The following is a 14609-nucleotide window of genomic DNA, read 5'->3' as shown; positions in this document are numbered from 1 at the left end:
ACCCTACGCTGAGGCAAGGGAGAAGCGGAAGAGAGAGAAGGGAGAGAAGGGAGAGAAAAGGTGTAGAGACGTGGACGGACAATATTTGAGTTAAAGCCGCTCGCGCAAGCCAGACGTTCTGAGAAGCACAAAAGTGCCTTCCCTGCCTTCTGAGTTGATGATCGGTGACGACGTTGCTTTAGTACTCTGTTCACTCAGAGAAGGTAGTCCTCAACGGTAGTCCTCAATTTCCTCAACGTGTTGGACAAATGTTGTCTTTATGCTTGAAATTGAGGACAATGTCACAATAAGTGGTCAATGTTCTCCTCGCATCCGCAAACATCACATGCAGGACTATCATCCATTCCAATTAGTGCTGAGTAAGCATTCGAGAAGGCAACTCTAAGCCACAACCGACACAGAAGAGAAGCTTGGCGTCGGTGCAGTCCGGCCGGAGGTTTGAGTTGCAATGAAGGGTTTAGTCTGTGCAGTTTTGTGCGCCTTGTATCTGCGGTATTCCATTATGCTAAGGGGATCGTGCGTCGCGTCATTTATGAGGGGGTGTATGCAGCCGGGCTCCTTGTTCGCGTTGTGTATGAAATTGTATTCAGACAAGATTACCTGAATCTACAGGGTGTCCCACGTGACTTGTGCCAAAACTTTAAAGTATGGGAGTGCCACGTAGCTAGACAGAACCATGGTAATGTTGTTTGTCATCGCTTGGAGCAAGTCGAAATATGTTTTGCATTTCGGCTAATTACATAATTAGTTATTAATAACTAAATAACTTTCCAAATATGATCCGAGCAAAATTGTCAATGAGAAAATTGTAGGCCATCATGAAAACTTACGCATACATCTTTCTGTTGCTCTATACGTGCTACACAAAAGTTTTTTGCTAAGTCACAAAGAAGCTCGCAAAAAGCAGGCGAAAAGTGCCGTGCGACTAGTCGAGCGGCAGTTTTGAGGTTTTGCTGGTTTTTTCTGGGTCCTGGAAATAAAGATTGTTGTTGGAAGTTATCCGCGCGTCTGTGTGCTTTATCTCTTGTGTCCTCGTCTTGCTCGCACTTCACCAGTTTTTCCAAGATGCCACACCAACAAGCCCGCATTGCGGCAGTAGTATTAGCTATGCTATCCCAACAATGGCAAACAGCTGTCACGACAAAGTTCCCGCACTGGTTACTACACTACTTCGCGAGACCATACACAGAGAGGTCAGACAGACTGAACAGTGCCTCTCAACGTGGCAATATATATGCTCGCAAGAAAACTGTGAATGAGGGCCCAGTTCTCCAGAAGCCTCCCTACGGCACCATACGAGCACGCTGCCAGCGCAAACGCTGGCATGGTGACGCAAGGTATCGTACGATTAGGATGCCACAAATATGTTCGTTTTGTAATATTCATTGTAATGTCAAACATTACTTGTTAGTCTGCCCACAGCTCATCGATAATCACAAGGCTATCTAGATTATTTCAAATGCATAAACAGTGGCTCCTAGTTCTAGCACGGATGGCTTGATCTACCTGCAGGGACGGTGGACTTTCAAGTGGCAGGTGTTTTGTCTCCTTTTGAAGTTTTTTAGTTATCTGTTCAGCGAGGGGCAACGTTTACTAGCACTTGCTAACCCTCTCTAATTGCACTGTATAGTAGGACTCCTCGATAGGAGCCGGGTGGAGGTGATCGATTGGAGAATACAACTCCTGCTTCGTTTGGTCTGTTTCGCTGCTCGCGGCCTTTTAAATCTCTCTGTAGCTGTAGTGATATGCAAACTACGCACGCCACATTTGAAATTCTGGTACGCTTTGGCTGAGAATGAGAAATGTCAAAATCTCAGCATACTGTCAGTCACGGTCGACTTCAGTGCAAAAAGAGGGGGCGGGAGGGGTATTAAGTCGGGAAATATTCCGTTGAGTCTAGAAGCAGTAGAGCAGTCATACTGGTAAAGAAGAGGAAACAACTTCATTGCCAATAACGAATATCTTTTTCCGGAAATGCAGTAAGTGGCCATGGAAAAGCCTAAACGGGGAAAGAAGAAATGAAATAGACTTTGTACTTTGTACTAATTCCGTCATGGTCAGTATGTAAAAGAGTTTGGTTAGGTAAAGGAAAGTGATCATTGGTAAGATGTGTGCAGGATTATCCTAGATTTGAAGAAGGAAGAGGAAAATTATTCAGGAAAAAGCAGGACAACTTGAAAGCTATAGGAGGAAAAGTGGACGACTTTCGGGAAAGTACCCAGAAAAAATTTGAGGCTTTAGCACAGGACAAGGGAGATGGCATACAAATTATGCATGATACCTTAACAAAAATAATTTCAGAAGCCTAAATTAGGCTAGGGGGTAGCTAGGGCATCAACACACTGAATAGGCAAGCTTCCACAAGCGACAAGGACCTAATAAAGAAGTGACAGAGCATAAAATTCTGCACCCCAAGATATAGGTTCGAGCGGGCTGAACTGTAAAAAGTGATCAACAAGTGGAGAATAAGTGACAATCAAAATTACAACATTGCAAAAGTGTAGGGAGCAGTAAAAACTGGGCAAGCGTGAAATCACAAAAAAGGAGACTTGATATTAGCAGTAACAAGCTATGGTGTCATTAATACGCAGTGCAATATCACGAAAAATTCATATGATATAATGAGGACCGAAGGGGAATTCTATACAGGACTGTACATTACCCGGAACAGTCACATAGTCACGATTACACGCAATTGCACAAAACATGTAGGAAAGCCCCCTGTGTGACTTGAACGGCAATAGCCATATTTAATGATAGTATGCAGAGTATATTCATTGGATACCTCCGCATACGATGGGATGCAGCCATCGTGGACGCAGACCCCGTAAAGACATTGTAGTTTGGCTTTTTGTCTGCGCTCTCCACATTTTAGATGTTGACTAAAGAGTGATGTGATTAATTGATTAATTGATTGATAAAGAAACAGTCTATCAAACAAAGCCAGGCTATCACAGGAAAACTGTACCATGGCAAAAAAATTTCCAGACGAATGAAGATAGATTGGGGCGGATAAGGCATGGCAGGTATCCTCGATAATGAACGGCAGCCTACCGTTATTATTGAAAAACAACAACAATAACTGTGCTACATCAATATTATGCCTACGGGGCTGAAACATTGCGGATAAGAAATAAACTTACGAGAAACAAAGGACCGCGTCACGAACTATGCAATTAAACAAAGTACTACATGTAACGATAGAAGACAAGAAGACGGCAGTATAGACTCGAAAGGGAACGAGCGTATTCTGGTTGAAATTAAGTAAGACGTGGTGTTGCCCTGGTCACATTCTCATAGAGGGATAACCGGAGGATTAATAACTATAACCGACGAGTGCAAAGGGAAAAAAAAACATAGTCGAAGTCGACAAAGAAGTAGGTGATAAGAACAGAACATTTGCAGGAGTCAGATGTAGTCGGGTGATGCATGAGATTAATAATCGGAGTTCAGTGAGAGAGGCCTTCGTCCTGCAGTGGAGATAAATTATCTGACGATGACGACGACGACATCTTTAAAAGGAGACGTCCGGTCGGACCCACTGCCGGCATGCCTCTGCTAGGCTAGAATCGCCTCTAGCTAACAACCGCCATTCCTGTGAGTTGTTAGTCAGAGTATGTTACGCGGTTATTTGTTATGATGGATGCTCACCAACTCGCCCAGCTTTCAGTCGTAATGCAGCCATAAATACCCTGGCCAGTACGCGTGTTACTGGGACTGACGCCTGGGGCTATATTTTCGATTGATCACTGTCAGGGATATCACTTTCAGTGCGCGATGATTGGCTAAGCTACTGATGGGATGTCAGTCGCTCCAGTGTGACCTCTGGCCAGATATTACGTAGCACAAATGTGCAAGTATCTCCGAAAGGTGATCGATTGAGGATGCAGGTTCTTGCCGTACGATGACTGTTTTTCTCAGCTGGCACTCCAAATATCTGGCTAGTGAAAACAAAAGTTCAAAAATATAACAAAGGACAAATCATGAAGGCAAAAAAGTACTGAAAAGGTTGAGATGAATTTGCAGCTGCACTATGCACGGCCCAGAGTCGCAAGTCACCGCGCACACACCTCGCTGTGTAGTTATGAGAACGTGTGTACGTTGAAGAACAAGACACAAATAACAAGCGAGTGATATGGCAAAATCAGAAGAATCAGGAATAGCGGCAAAAACAATATATTGTGCTGCTTTCAGTGAGCACACGTATTTCTTTAGCGTGATTAGAAAACAGCTCTGCACATGAGGCAAATCTTATAGACCGTGTTCCACTTCCATGTGATATGGTGCACGGCATCGGGCAAATATTATACTTAGCAAGCATTAAGCCGTAATAAGCTGACATGATTAGGCCGACAAACGTTCTTAATATGGCTGGATGCTTTGACGCTCACGATTATAAGTGCAACTGTTTAACCTTTGCGCTCATTGTATTATTATGCTATGTCACAATATTAAGCGGTATTTTTGGTATTTCTACTTTATATCATTAATGTCTCACCCTTGTCTCTCCAAGTTATGGACTAAGGCTGCCTCTATTTAGAAGGCTCTCTCCTGCCAATAGTTTCATTATTTCGCACGTACTGACGCTCATTCTCACCAGCGATAGAACGCCACCAACTTTCTGTAACTTATATGTTTTTATGCACCGCTTCTTTTATACATAGGTTTGAAACAAAAAGTCGGTGTCTTCACGGACGCCACAATCCACAGTCTATGGCGTCCTTGGTACAGAGAGCCACAGGCCACGTGTTCTATTTCGGCTTATGATATTGCTCGACTGGCCATTTCCAAGTGACTCGCGCGCACCGGCGCGTGGGCAACTGATCTGCAGGTGCAAAATGCGGTTCAGTTTGCGCAGTGCCTGTGTTGAAGAAGCAGCGTCTTATACTGTTACTGTTGGTGTAGAAACACACGCGTGCTCACGAATCATCTGCGAGATTTGAGAAGCGCGATCACTATGCTCGCGAACGAACTGCGGTAGGCTCCATTATGGTCATGGGTGAAAATAGCGCAACAATATCTTCCCTTCTTGGTGCGGGCGAAGCATAGCGAGCCCGCACTAGGAATGCGGTGGGTATATAAGGTATGCGGCAAAAAAATGATATGGCGCCTATGCATTTGGTACATTTGTCTACTGTAAACGGAAATAACTCCCAGGTGGAAGTATATTGCTTGTCCTCTAGTTCCAAAAGTTCCAGAGCTAAACACTTTCAGATTACTGGTAGTTATTAAACCAATATTTCGTGTGTCAATGTAGCCCTGTAGTCCCAATACATTAGCACTTTTCATTCTAACGTAAGTACATGTCCGCGCTGCTCTATCTGTTGCAAAGTACTGAAGAATATATCCAGTGCTTATTCCCAGGCAGCCGTATTCCCAGGCAGCCTTAACGCGAAAGCGTTAAGGGCCCCTTGTCTCAGAATATCTCCTATCGGCGTCGGCGGCGTTGTCAGTGAGCGAAAATTTCCGTACATATTTCGGCATATGTATATACCATGCCTTGCTAGATGACATGCATTATATGCGGGTTATGTTGCCAGAACATTTCATCACTAAAGTTGCTCATACCTTGTCTTACAGTCTCGACAAAGTTATTCCATGGAATTTTGAGACTGACAGCCCACAAACAAACACCATGAAACAAAAAAGTACCGATAGCGCATACCTTTTATGTTAAATATTCTAAAGCTAAAATATTAAAAGTGCGAAACAACATCAGAAACCTAAAAATGATGTACTTCTTTGGCGCGGCTGTGCACTATTTCCGGTATCGGTTCACGCAAAAGGCCGCGTTTCTACCAGGACGCTCGCCTTCGTGCATAGCGTTCGCCACAAGCCTTTTCCCAGTTCCCATTACGGTTACATAAGGTGCGGTTGCCTAGAAGCGTGAGAAGCAGTCAGGGATATTTGAATGCTACTACGTTCCACTCTTAAAGGTAAAGCTTAAGCGTCCCCCGACTTTTTATTCCTAATGACGCCAGGAAATTGAGTCCGATGTCAGCAATGCTCAGAAATGTAATCGGGAGCGTACACAATGTTCTCGCACACCTTCTGTGATGTACCGTAGCGCTGCGGTGCTTCTTGTGTAATCCATTGTAAAGGCAGAAGTGCGTGGCTGGGCACGTGCGTTTAAGCTCATGAACTTGATTTGCGCCTAGAAAACCACTCCATGCTTTCACACTTGCTTCATAGAACGCCTACTGCACTATAAATATGCCGGCTGTTTTTAACTGCACCAAATAAAAATATTAAACCAACATAAACCTTGGTGGCAGCATTTTATCATTCGAGTGTTCAAATTGGTAACCTCTATATACGGAGTAAGATGAGACGTTGCGTGCATAATTAACGAAGCTACGTTAATTATATCTTCAAGTATTGATCTTAAATGGCTAAAGATAATGAGTAGTTGGAGCCCGTCCTCGAGATTATCCAGCCGAGCGAAGACATTTTGATTAAACATGCTTGTGTAAGAGCTATGCGAACAAGTATTTTCCAATTAAGCGCTCTTGGAAAGCGTAACTGACGCAAAAAAAGAACGCCTGTAAAGTCAACCTAACCGCACCTAACCTTTTGTGATGTCAAAAGTATGGCTCCGTGAGCATGTTCCCGGTGGCCAGTCCACTTTTGATTTTTATTAACGCTGTTTATTCGAAGACAAGCGGTTCATAGTTTTAGTATCAATATAGCAGCGAACGTATGCCGCTGAAGGCTTGCTTGGTCGTAGAAGCGATGCATGACGCAATGACGGTGCAGGTTTAGTGCGTCGCTGGCTTCAAGACAATGAGCTGCCGCCGAGGGAAGATAATGAAGGTAAACAGCTTGGTAGCTGCTTACGGCGCCATGCCGATGGTGACGGTGCCATGGTGACGAAATCAGGGAAGGCGATATTGTCGGCTCAGGCGTTTTTAAAACTTTTTTGCGTTGATTTTGCTTTCAGAAAGAGATAATGCCATAGATGCAGTGTCATTCGTTCTTGTCTCGTAGGTTTAAATATGGGTTTAACTAAACTCTATATGTCATTCATCCCGGAGATTAGGTGTAAGCGGGGAAGTGCTCTTTCTCTCTCTCTCTCTCTCTCTCACACACACACACACACACACACACACACACACACACACACACACACACACACACACACACACACACACACACACGCGCGCGCGCGCTAACAGAGATACGACACATATTCGCCCGCATTCACATTTACACGCGCCCACGCGTGCACACACGCACACGGAACTGCACGCACACACAATCGCGCGCGCATGCTCGCACACGCATAAACGCACTCGTACGCACGCAGATTCAAATACGGAGACACAAACGCGCGCGCACACGCAAATGCAAGAACACATGCAGCAGGCTCAAGGCATGCGCACGCGTACGTACTCCCTCTCCTTCCCTGCTGCGTCGCAAGAACATGTGCGTGCAAACGGACTGAATGGCACTCACTCTGTAATCACCGTTCAAACTCCAGCTGTATTAAATCGCTTTAAGGTTTAAATTTGGCGCTTCTTCGAGTCAATATACCCTCTGCCGATACACTCTTAGAAAAATTACACCCTTTGGATCGCATCTTGCCAAACAACGATAATCGTCATCTGTCTTGGCCACATTTCCTTTCTTTAACGCTGCGAGCCCGGTACTTCCAAGTCACGAACGGCATGCGCGTTATCAGTATGACAGAGCATTCTCGACAGGAAAATATAGCGAGCGCCGTGTTTTCAAGAAAGGAAACGCAAGCAAGGCAGATGACAATTATCGTTGTAGGACAAATATACACCCCAAAGGATGCAGCCGTTTTAAGAGTGCACCAATGCTGCGACTAAGCGCCATAAATGTATATGTTGTTACAAGGGACTACCTTCTCGGCGAAATCATTTGAAACTTGTTGATACTCAGCTGATGTATATTGGATAAATGTTTCTAAAATTTTGCCCATTCAGTTACGCATGTGCATTGCTGTGAAATTCCACAGAATGATGAAAGTGCAATGTCCAGGATTCCTGATTATGTCCATGCTACAAGGCACGAAAGTGTGTTTTTATTTTTTTAACTTAACACAAAGACATGCACATGCGTGTTATGTTGTCCAAGGAATGAAATATGATAATAAAAGTGATGACTTAATACATTAGTAACCCACTGCTACGTTGTAGGAAGTAAAAATAGAAAATATATTATTTGAGGAGCACTCCTGAAGAAACCAAAACCGAAACCAAATCTTGAGTTTTTTGTTTCGGCCATCTGGTGGGAGACTGTCCAGCTCAGGCTACGTGGCGTTAAAGAAAAACAACAACAACAACAAACCATCACGGTGTTCAACCGCTGCCAGCATGACGCGCCACGAGAGGTGCTAGCGAATAAACCACTCGGCCATGGCTCCCAAGGCTTGCGCGATGATATGCTCGGGTTTTTACAGATACCACGTGAATTTGCACGACTGTGTTTCAAAAATCGCTCTTGGGAACAGTGTTACGCAACGTGAAGAGAGTCGGGATAGGCATCAATCGAAAGCTGAGTCTCCGGACTACATCCGCTTTAGAGACTATTACGATAGCAGGGGCAGTTTTATTTCAGCTACCGTTTTTGTCTCGAAAACCGAGTACAGAGAGAAGAGAGAGAGAGAAGGGAAGACGGAAAGGCAGGGAGGTTAACTAGACTGAGTCCAGTTTGCTACCCTACGCGTGGGGAGGGGAATGGGGAGTACAAATTTACCGAGTACCGAGTACAAATTTTCGAAGTTTCTATAGGCTTCCATTGCTGAATCTTTAACCGCTCTGGGAACAAAATTCTATCGTGCCACTTTGTGATCATTGCATTTCGCTCTTGTGCATTGTCTTCTAGAACATGTCTGTCACCTGCCTTTTTCAATAATAGACCTGCAGCTTTAATTATTCGCGAAAAACCCGCTCATTCCAGTTAAAACGCGCTAGCTTCGTGCCGCGGCCGCTTGGAGTGCTAGTTGATACGTGTCCAGAAAAGCTGGATTTGCTGAAATTGATGAGTACAATAGAAAGTTCAGAATGCCAAGTTTGAACTGCAGTCCTCTATTTCAAGTTACATTCACAGGCAGAGGAAAATATTGGCTTTATCGCGCAATCACTGGTCCGTATACTTTTGCTCACGGGTGTACGCCACCTCCTTCTCTAATGCTCAAAATATGAATCTGCAGAATATGAACTGAGAGCAGAGTTAATGCTATGAGACTGACGGCAATTCACATAAAAAAATACTTGACCCCTGGCCAACAGCGGGGCTTCAGAGAAAAGCGCTTGGCGCTTTAAAAGATTTCTTAGAAGATACCGATATATTAGCGTCATACTAAGTCTTAGTGTCTTCGAAAAAGGTATAAATGGCGCGTAAGTCTAAGCTTGTCATGTTTTCAAATGTTTATGTAGGATGTATGTGTACTTACGTTCTGTTTGTTCGTCTTCAAAAATGTGCTTCTGATGTGTTCTCGGACAGATAGAAGCACTAGTATTTCCTTATGCAACTGTGCATTCTTATTTTCTGCTGCTTCTTGGACTCATTTGCAGAACTTTGTGTTCATGCTATCTGACTTCATTCAGTGTTATTATGCGATTAGCGTTCTTACGATATTTCACGCACTTTCTGGTACGTTTGTTTCGGTGTTATAACCGCTTACCGTCCAACTTGGTTCACTGGGTGCGTGACATAGGGTGTGTGTCACTCTTCAGTGAACCTCTGTGGGGGAATCGAACCCACGTCATGTATATTCAGACACGGGCAAGGCGCGAATTTCGCGGCAGCGCCGATAGATGGCGCAACGTGGCCAGATGGAATCGCGAGAGAGGAGCCCGGCTGTAGTACACGCCTCACGCGTTTCGTGACGCGTTTCGGCGGTTGCAAAACAGTGTGCAGTACATTGCTTCAATGCTAAACGTCTTAACGTGGGCATCGTGAGATGGATCCTGCCGGAATTTTTTCCCCCCACATTTTGTGGCTTAGTTTGGTTTTTCAAACGACCAGAAGTAGCCGGTGCCACGTAAGGACGCCAACATTTTCTATTACATCATGTCAATTAAAGAAAAGATTCCACGCAGAATCCCCTCGGGGAGAAATCTAAATGATGCGTAAGTATTTCGTAGTAATGACGTGGTGTTTCGTGGTTGTATGCTGGCGTGTATCATATAATTGCGAGAAAGGCCACGAAAGAATCGTGAAACGGAGAAGTGTGGTTGCAACAGAACTGTTAAGTGATAACTGCCCGAGACGACGTAGAAGAGGCGAGTAGAAGCAATGTTCACTTGTGTTGCTGTAGTTCCCCGCTCTGCGCAGCGTTGTTGAGTTGTTTCTGGCGTAAACTGTATTGACACTGATAATGTGCATTTCTGCGTTTCCGTTATTCTTCAGTAAGCGGCTGCAGTCGTGTTGGCGCCATTATGGTAAATACGACAGCGCTGCGGCAACACGAACTGCTGCGGAAGGCATAGCAGAGTGATGAGGCATGCAAACTACTGCAGGTGGTGGCGCCAGGTGCTCCGATGACGTTCCGATCACTATAAGCCGTTATCGCTCTTTAGCGCCTTATTCATCCGCATCGAACCATTATGAACCATGACAAACCGTGCTCTGGATGCGGCTACGTCTGGCACGGTGGCGCGGGCCCTATCTTTAAGGCGATGCGCGATGCGGACAGAGAGTGCCGACTGCTGATAGCTTGGAGCGCTGGGTTCTCGCTGCTTGGTTTGCGTTGAAGCAACAGGCAGCAGGAAGGTAAAGTCGCTCGCTGTTGCGGCCTCTATTTTGAAAGCGATCGTCTTACACGACGGACGAACGGACGGTTTTCTCTTTGGGTAAGCATAGAAATGCTTACGCATTTAAAAAGTAAGCGGTTTATGTCGTCGAGTTATTATATGCGGATTCAAACTCAATGTGCCCATTTACTCCCTTCCCCCACTCAAATTATCCCACTCACCCCCACCCCCCTTCCCAACCCCTCCACCCATACCCTACGAAAAGATATCTGTCTACGCCCCTCTAACGAACTCGTACTATGTTCAGTGCAGTGCCTGCTTGCCACTCTTAATATGCTTCACCACAATATTATTTTTATGCTTCACCGCATAACTATAATGATTACGGCGAAAACTGACTTATGGGAACAGGGCTTTATGCAGCTGTCTTCACACAAATGGCTTGGATTCAAATCTCACTTAGGCTAGCTTGCGCATAATGACAATTACAATACGGCTGTGCTGCATGAAGCGATTTTATTAATTTATTTATTTCTATTTATTTATTTATTTATTTTTTGAGGTGTCATTGGGACAGTTTTTGGGGAGCTTTCTAGCCGTGCCTGTAACATCGCGAGGATTGGTCAGAATAATTCAGGAGTCTCGCGGACAAATCGTAAGAATGAGCAGTAATGCATACTGCTAGAAAATTTCTTCCTTGCACCAGTTTCGAAATTATGTGCTTAAGATCTGCAGCGAAACGCGTTACTGTTTTGCTTATTATGGTCCCGCTCTGTAGAGAAATGCAGAACAAAAAATATTAACTGCAACAGCAACCCTTTTCTCCAGCACATTTACGAGTGTTACGAGTGAGACTTAGCAATCACTGCAATTCCCCCAGCACGTGAACCATGATCGCGTCGATATATGCTAAAGCCAGGCGGAATAATTTCACTGTCACTAATGTTTTCATTTAACCATGTTTCACAGTCAACCCCCCCACCCAAGTGAGGGCCGTAAGTAAGTAACAAAATTTCAAGTTTATCTATGTTGTTGACAACGCTCCTGGCATTCAAAGAAAGGATACGCAAAAATTTGTCGGATATCTGTGATCGCTATGATTCGGATGCCTTGCCGTCAGCAGCTAGAACTGGAACACGTGTGGAAGATGCATCATCCCATACGTAAAGCGTTTTTCCAATGCGAAGTTTATCATTTACGAGTGGCACTTCCTTTCCCGTATTCTCGTGTTTCGTAGTTTGCCATAGGTGTTTTCTTTTTCTTATGGTTTCCAAAGAGTAAATTGGATAAAAATTTTCGTCCCTTTTAACTTTCCAGATCTGCTGAGCACTCTGTTTCTCAAGATAGTCCTGAAAATAAAGAATAACCGGGTGGTTTGACGAGGATTTCCGAAGCCGGTGAATTTTAGCTGCCGATTCGCAATTTATTCCAAGTCTATCACAGAAAACTTCATTTATAACTTTGCGCCGAAGTACCTCTTCAGATTCATTCGGCCCCTCCGTAATTCCAGGACAACCAAGTTATTTCGACGATTTCGGTCCTCCAGTGCCGTAAGCTTACTTTGTTGCTGCATGATAGTGTTTTGAAGTGTTATGACATGATCATTAGGCTATCAATGGTGTCAGCTTTTACGCTCACTTCATTCAGTTTATTTTCGACTTTCTCTAGACGCGCACTAAATTTGTTCAGAATCTTTTCAGTTTCAGTAAGTTTTAATTTCACTTCCTTCAAGTCGCTACGAATAGCTTCTTGACCTGTTAACAGTTTTTCGAGCATCTAAGCACTGCTAGGACCGGGATTTTCTTCAACATCCCCACACAGTAATAATTTGCAGACATGAATGCAATCACATACGATAGAGAGCAATGTGCGTGGGCTTGGCAGAAAAAAATAGACACCTAGCATCGTCTCTACAGGTACAAGGATAACTAACCTGAAATATGTAAGCAGAGCGCATTTTGAACGTCCCGTTGTCCCAAGAGACTTTGTCACGCAATCCGGATGCAATACGATGTTGCATTGACGTTGGTTTCGCGCATGCAGCGTTATTGCCGCCTATGGCAAGGTACGTGGGCCCTTTCACTTTCAGATTTATATCGCGCAGCAAAAGCAAATACACATTGGAAGAAAGCCAATTAGTAAGACTGGCGACGCAAACCGCGGACGCGTGCACAATACGCCTGCGCGGATTTGAGTCCCTCTCGACATGTGTCCGTATATTTGCCCTCGGCATTGCATGCGTGGCTGCTCGTGCACGTCCAACTTCCACCATTTGCTTCGTTTTGCTGGCGTTTACTTTGTTAGCCAGATTAGCCTACAAAGTTCAAGCGCAACGAAAAGAAAAGAAAAGAAAAGAAAGAAAGACAGAGAAAGAACAAAAGGGTGAACAGCGTGAAGGAAACGCAACGGCTTGGAAAATGGCACCTCTGACTTCTAAGGCGGACAAGAAAGAGCCGTGATTTATACCTGTTTCGACGCAAATCCACCTCAATGCATGGTGGGACGCTTGCCCGAGCACAGAAAAAAGAGGAAGAGAAACGACAGCATAAGAAACATAAGAAAAGATGGAGAAGAAAAAAAGGAAAAGGTAGCGCGCCTGCCTGTTCGCGCATGACCGCATACCACGAGCAGTTTGTTTTGTGTGTGCAGACTCCTTTTCAATTCCGTGCAAAACTCCACCACCTCTAATTTCAACTACTTTTCTGCAGCTCATGCTCCCCCACTTCTCTCGCCACCCCCATCGCATCGTCGTTTTAGCAGATTTCCTTACCGCGTTCGGCTGGTTCCATGGAGGCCGCTAAGACGCTGAATAGCGGAGCATATATCGCGTAGAAGCCCTTTGCGTTTTGGAATCTGTTGTGAAAACCTGCCTCTTCGCCCGCTGACGGAACAGAGGCTGCGCGTATGTGTGTACATGCACCCGTTCCCGGCACAGAGACAAAATGCACGGGTGCCTGGGCTTCCAAGGCGAGACTCGTGAGAACGGTTGACTGGACGCAGAAAGCAGGCTTCGCACTAAAGGAATGGAAACGCCAGCGGTGCCCTTCAGCCACAGAGCTTTGTTTGTTCAGAAGGGTTGAGATGCGGATGAAGGGATGGAGACCCCAAAAATAAAAGAAATTGCAAAGAAAGAAAAACAAAAACACAAAAAAAACACACTGTATGGAAACCCGTACAGGTAGTAAGCGAAATAAAACCGGTGGATTGAGTTGCGGGCGCATTCGGCGCCGAAGCCACGGGATGGTTTTATTTGAAACTGTCGCGCCACGCGGATCCGTTCAGTGCGCGTACACACGTATAGGCAGACGCACGCACGCACGCACGTTGGGTGCGTGGAGAAGACCAGTGGGCGCGCCAAGCGCGAGCAGCGGATCACACAGTCGGCAGCGGCAGATTACAGGCACCGTTTTATTTGTGAGCCTCGTTTCCGACCGTGCGTCGAGCGGAAGAGTGCGGAAGCTTACTTGCAATCGTCTCGACGAAAAATAACAAGGACGGACTGGGGCAGGGAGGCGCGATTGAACAAAGAATCCTTAAAATAGACAAGTAAGTAAGTAAATAAATAAATAAATCAATAACGAAAGAAAGAAAGAAAGGAGGAAAGAAAGAACGAAAGCGCGCAACATCCAAGCTCGACAGAACGGGCCAGGAAAAGGAGTTAGCGAATAGCACGGAGCCGAGAGCCAGTGCTGTAGGCTGGAGAACGAGATGGACGCCTGGCTTGCTTCGATAACGGCCTTTGAACGAGTTCTAGCAAATTGGCTCTGCCTTTGGGCCGTATTTCATGGCACTTTCGCTTGCTACCTTCCCGAGCTTATAATGTTATTGTAGGCAGCCGTAGTCTTGTTTTCCGGCCCAGATAACGAGACGGCCGCTCGTACATAC

At 45.1% G+C, this 14609-nt stretch overlaps 1 protein-coding gene and 1 long non-coding RNA gene across 3 annotated transcripts in view; one reads left to right on the top strand and one right to left on the bottom strand.

Moving 5' to 3' along the window:
• The window catches only part of LOC135900058 (neuropilin and tolloid-like protein 2), a 465151-nt gene that overhangs the window by 48473 nt on the left and 402069 nt on the right, over nucleotides 1–14609 (bottom strand). The window lies entirely within an intron of this gene.
• Nucleotides 1–14609, top strand: part of LOC139050412 (uncharacterized) — a 234170-nt gene that overhangs the window by 14286 nt on the left and 205275 nt on the right. The gene's annotated exons all lie outside the window — the stretch shown is intronic.

This window comes from Dermacentor albipictus, chromosome 1 (genome assembly GCF_038994185.2).
Source record: "Dermacentor albipictus isolate Rhodes 1998 colony chromosome 1, USDA_Dalb.pri_finalv2, whole genome shotgun sequence".
Lineage (NCBI taxonomy): Eukaryota > Metazoa > Arthropoda > Arachnida > Ixodida > Ixodidae > Dermacentor > Dermacentor albipictus.
This window is presented reverse-complemented; position numbering and strand designations above follow the sequence as displayed.